A 6,274-nucleotide genomic window follows, 5' to 3' on the forward strand; every position below is an offset into this window, starting at 1 on the left:
GGATGATGTGGGGGAGCACTCCGGTGCGAATCCGATATCATCCACGGGAGATGGGGGTACCTCGATCTCTCGTGAGGAATTCAATGTGGCGTTGGACACATTGAAAAACTCCATGACGACCGAGGTCAAGGACATGTTTAAGGAATTCCTAGAAGGGCTTAAACTTTCCACCGCACCCGTGAAAGTGGGTGACCCCGCCAACACGGGAGCGGATGCTAACTCCGATAAGGGGGAAGCTACTAGTGAGAAAGCCCCCTCTTCTAGTGGTAAGAATGGCACCGGCATCTTTGCCCATGTGCAATCTCCCGTTTATGGTGGACCGATTCCCTCCACTCATTTGAATCATGCCGGTCCGCCACCTAAAATTGATAAAAAGGAGGATTTTGATTCTTGGGTTTATCGTTTTAAGCGTCATTTAAATCATGTGAACACTAACCTTTGGAGAATCATTGAAGAAGGTTTCTATCCGCATGATCCGAGCAACTTTTCTCCAAGAGAGGTCGTGGACCATCAATTCAATGAGAATGCTCTCTTCATCATCCAAGAAGCAATCCTTCCCGAAGACCTCCCTCATCTCCGGCCTTACACCCTTGCCAAAGATGCTTGGCTCAAGGTGGTTTCCCTTTATCGAGGAAGCGCAAGCATTCAACGCTCCAATTATGAAGTGGTCCAAGATGAAGCCGATGAGTTTGCAATGAAAGAAGATGAAGAACCTCGTGAGCTCTATCGGAGAGTAACCATGCTTGTTGTCTCCCTCCGGGATCATGGAAGTAAGGACACGTATGACAACTGGATCAAGCGCAAATTCCTCAAGGCAATGATGCCCTACCACAAAGCCATGTCCTCCGTCATCCGTCAACGCCCGGACTTCCACACCCTGTCCTCAAGTGATGTGTTGGATGAGTTTGTGGCTATGAGCATATTGGACAAGACCGCCGACAATGCGGTGCTTCGCTCCCAAAGAGCAAAGAAGCCCAATCTTGCCTTGAAGGCCAAGATGTGTGTTGAAGAAGATGGAGAGGAGGAAGAAGAAGAGTGCAACCTCGAAGATACAAAGTATGACTATCATGAACACATGGCCCTTGCTTCAAGGCAATTTTGGAGCAAGAAGAACTCGAGGCCCAACTTCAACAAGAGCAACTCAAGTGGCACTAGGGGCAAGCAACGAGTGAGGACTTGTTTCAATTGTGGCAATGTGAGTCATTTTGTTGCGGAGTGCCCTTATGAGAAGAGGGAAGACAATGGTGGCAAGCTCATCCGTAAGGACAAGGCCAAGTCTTTCCCAAACAAGAGCAACTTCACCAAGAAGGCTCCTCACAAAGCTTTGGTGGTTCAAGAAGAGTACAATGAGGATGATGATGATGACGAAGATGGTGAGTCGGTGGCCATGGCCTCCGTTGCCATTGCATCAACTCCTCGGGTGTCTCTCTTCGAGTCACCCAATGAAAACATCACCGCCAAGTGCCTCATGGCGAAAGCCACCAACAAGGTAACCCCCAATATCAAAACTACCATCATCAATCATTCTTCTTTGACGGATTGCATTGATGAACATGAGGGGACTAATGTGGAGGAGAATGAGTTTGAGATATTTATGGGTAAACTCAAGGGCAAATCCAAGAAGCACTTCGTTGCTCTCTTGGAACAACTTGGTGAAGCCAATGTCATGATCGAGGCTCATGAAGAAACCATCTCTAAGATGGAAGGGCATAGTCGTGACTATGCCGATGAGATTTCGGATCTTTCCAATGCTCTTGAGGAAGAGCATGGTCTTCGTTTGGCTCTTGAGGAGTCATACAACGATGATCATGCTAAATTAAAGAAAGACCTTGATCATGCTCTTGTTGTGGCTCGTGTGCTTAGCTCCGAGAAGGCAAAGCTTGGAGTTGATCTTGCTAGACTCAATGAGGACTTTGACACTCTTGACAAGGCTCACAAAGTCTTGAAGGGTGCACATGCTAGTCTCAAAGAGTCTCATGATCAACTTCAAGTGATGCTAACCAAGGAGAAAGCCACCTTTCCTCATATGATATTGATTGATAATGCAAATGCTACTAACCCGTGCTGTGAGCATGTGCATCTTGTTGAGGAGAATGCTAAGTTGAAGGAGCAACTTGAAAAGGGCCTTGTCACATGCATGCAAGGTGAGAAGAATCTTAACGATCTTTTGAGTAATCAAAAGGAAGTTGTGGCCAAGGAGGGGATTGGGTTCGCGCCCAAGCCCAAGAGCAAGAAGAAGAGTGACAAGACCAAGCAACCTCCTCCTCTCAAGCAAACCTTTGTGAGGGAGGGAGAGGATGCTTCCCAGAAGAAGAAGAACCATGCCAAGGGTGGCAATGCCAAGAAGGGTAACGTCATTCCCTTGAACATAGCCGGGGACTTTAACCCCTCATATGTGTTGTGTCGTGCTAGTGATGGACATGTTTATGCTAAATTTGTTGGTTCTTCTTATGAGTACATTGAATTGTCTATTTGGGTTCCTAAGACCCTCGTTACTAACATCAAAGGACCCATTACCAAATGGGTACCTAAAACCAAGCATTGATCTCTTGTAGGGGTTTGCTTCCGGTGGGGGATCTTGGTTGCTCGATAGTGGAGCAACAAATCATATGACCGGGAGCAAGGACATGGTGGTGGACGTGCAAAGGATCCCATCTATGCCCACCAATGTCGAGTGGGGTGATGCATCACATTCTAAGGTATTGGGTCTCGGCAAGGTTGTCATTTCTCATGATCTTACGATCGAGAAAGTCATGCTTGTCGAGTCCCTTGCATACAATTTGCTTTCCGTTCGTCAACTTGCAATCATGGGTTTTGCTACCTTCTTTGACATTGATACCGTGGCCCTCTTGTGGAGCAAGACTCTTAAAGTAGCCTTTGTTGGGCATGTCGAGAACGGTCTCTATGTGATTAACTTTTTGGAGCGACCCACTAAGACCGCGACATGCCTAATGGCTAAAGTTGACGTGGGATGGCTTTGGCATCGCCGTTTAGCCCACGTCAATATGAGATCTTTGCAAAGTCTTCTCAAGGGGGACCATGTCCGTGGACTAACAAATGTTAGCTTTGCCAAAGACCGTGCTTGCAGTGCTTGTATTGAAGGAAAGCTTCATGAGAAGGCTCACCCTCCCACGACCATCATATACTCAAAGAGACCCTTGGAGCTCCTTCACATGGACCTCTTTGGGTCACCATCATTTGATAGTATTGGAGGTAGAAAGTACTACTTGGTGATTGTGGATGACTATTCAAGATACACTTGGGTATATTTCTTCAAGAGGAAGAGTGAGACTCAACAAACCGTCATCGACTTTGCAAATGAAGCTCAATGTCAACACAATGCAAAGATCTTGACTATAAGAAGTGACAACGGCACCGAGTTCAAGAACTACACCTTGGATGAGTTTCTTAGTGATGAGGGAATCAAGCATCAATATTCTGCACCATATACCCCTCAACAAAATGGTGTTGCGGAGAGAAAGAATCGAACGTTGATGGATGCGGCAAGGACCATGATGGCGGAGTTCAAGTCTCCATACAACTTTTGGGCCGAAGCCATCAACACCGCATGTCATGCATCCAATCGGCTCTATCTCCGCAAAGGCTTGAACAAGACTCCTTATGAGATACTCACCGGCAACAAGCCCAACCTCAAGTACTTCCGGGTGTTCGGGTGTAAGTGTTTCATTCTCAAGAAGGGTGTTCGTTTGTCTAAATTTGAAGCTAGAGCTCATGAGGGCATATTTGTTGGTTATGCTACAAACTCTCATGCTTACCGTGTCCTCAATAAATCCACGGGACTTATTGAGGAGACGTGTAACGTAGAGTTTGATGAGAATAACGGCTCCCAAGTGGAGCAAAGTGGCACTTGTGATGTAGGTGATGAAATTCCTCCCCAAGCCATAAGAAGAATGGGAGTTGGTTTTATCCTACCCATTGAGGAGCCCCTTGTGGACGAAGGAGAAGGACAATGCTCCACTCAAGTGGAGCCATCACCAACCCAAGGCCCACACGCTTCCAAAGAACAAAGTGAAGGCCCTCAACCTCATGAACATGACCAAGGGCAAGATCATGCTCAAGACGATGGTGATACACCAAATGATGCCCAAGGTCAAGTTATCTTCCCCGAGCATGCTCAAGATCATGATCATGCTCAAGACGACGCTCAAGATGATCAAGTGACTCCTCCTCATCTCACCTCCGAGGAAGATTTAGAGCGTCGTGCCGCCAAGATTGCTTCCAAACTTACTACCAAAGGTCATCTCATGGAGAATGTGGTTGGAAGCCTAATGAAAGGGGTCTATGAGGCGCTCGAAGACTCGGATTGGCTCAATGCCATGCATGAAGAACTCAACAACTTTGAGTACAACAAGGTGTGGAGGTTGGTGCCAAGGCCATCGGAGAACCACAACGTCATTGGAACCAAGTGGATCTTCAAGAACAAGCAAGATGCTCATGGGAACATCATTCGCAACAAGGAAAGATTGGTGGCACAAGGCTACTCCCAAGTCGAGGGTATCGACTACGGTGAAACCTTTGCTCCCGTTGCTCGTCTTGAATCCATTCGTTTGTTGATTGCTTATGCTTCCCATCACAACTTTAAGTTGCAACAAATGGATGTGAAAAGTGCTTTTCTTAATGGTCCCATTAATGAGTTGGTCTATGTCAAGCAACCCCCCGGGTTCGAGGACCCCTACTTCCTGGATCATGTGTATCAACTCGATAAGGCACTCTATGGCCTTAAACAAGCCCCACGTGCGTGGTATGACCACCTTACCGAGTTGTTACAAGATCGTGGATTTGAAGTAGGGCAAATCGATCCCACTCTTTTTACTAAGAAGGTCAATGGGGAGTTGTTTGTATGCCAACTATATGTTGATGATATTATCTTTGGTTCTCCTAACAAAGCTTTCAATGAGGAATTTGCCGCTCTCATGACCTCCAAGTTCAAGATGTCTTCGATGGGAGAGTTGAAGTTCTTCCTTGGTTTCGATATCAAACAAAGAAGAGAAGGAACCTTCATCAACCAAGCCAAATACACTCAAGACATGCTCAAAAGATTCAAGCTAAGTGATGTCAAGCCGGCCACTACACCAATGCCCACCAAGTGCCAACTTGACACTGATCCCAATGGTAAAGCGGTGGATCAAAAGGTATATCGCTCCATGATTGGATCCTTGCTTTACCTTTGTGCATCTAGACCGGATATCATGTTGAGTGTGGGAATGTGTGCACGGTTTCAAGCCGCACCGAAGGAAAGTCACTATGTGGCGGTCAAGAGAATCTTTTGATATTTGGCTCATACCCCAAACTTTGGCTTATGGTACCCAAGAGGAACAAACTTCAAGCTTGAAGGTTTTACAGATTCTGATTGGGCGGGAGACAAAGTGGATAGGAAGTCCACTTCCGGAGGGTGCCAATTTCTTGGTTGCTCCTTGGTAAGTTGGTCTTCCAAGAAGCAAAGTTGTGTGTCTCTCTCATCCACCGAAGCGGAATATGGCGGCCGGTAGTTGTTGTGCACAACTCCTATGGATGAGGCAAACTTTAAAGGAGTACGGTGTCATTTGTGACAAAGTGCCTCTTTGGTGTGATAATGAAAGTGCCATCAAGATTTCTCTCAACCCGGTGCAACACTTCAAGACGAAGCACATCGAGATTCGGTATCATTTCATCCGGGATCACATTAGGCGAGGGGAGTCGAGCTCAAGTATGTCAACATTCAGGATAACCTTGCAGATATTTTCACGAAGCCCTTAGATGAAGCAAGATTTCGCGAGTTAAGGCATGAGCTAAATATCATCGATTTGAGCAATGTGACTTGAGCCCATGCACTCCCCACCTCACTCAACTTGGTGTCTAGTTTAGGTGTAGGCATGGACATAGGGGGAGTGTTGTTCTCTCAATGAACTCTTCCTCCCCCCATTATGCATAAATCGACCACCTCTTTCACATTAACCATTTTTTATGGTACTTGTGTTCCAAAGACGAGTTTTGGTCATGGGCCCAAGGATAATTCTTCGCGGTGCCATACCATCCAACTCAAACATAGGTGGCTTCGGCCACCGTCCTCTCTCCTTGAGAGGCCTTGTCGCTTGGTGGTTTCTTGTTGTCTCCTGCCTCTGGTTTGTGCTTGTTCGTGTGGTTTCTTGTGTGTGTTTAGTTCCCTTGCAAAGGCCCCTTTTCTCGCTTTTGAAACTTGCGGTGACTTGAGCTCACGGTACTACCGCAGCATGCCACGGTACTACCGCAGCATGCCACGGTACTACCGCTTACG

Source organism: Triticum dicoccoides, chromosome 1B (assembly GCF_002162155.2).
Source record: "Triticum dicoccoides isolate Atlit2015 ecotype Zavitan chromosome 1B, WEW_v2.0, whole genome shotgun sequence".
NCBI classification, from domain to species: domain Eukaryota; kingdom Viridiplantae; phylum Streptophyta; class Magnoliopsida; order Poales; family Poaceae; genus Triticum; species Triticum dicoccoides.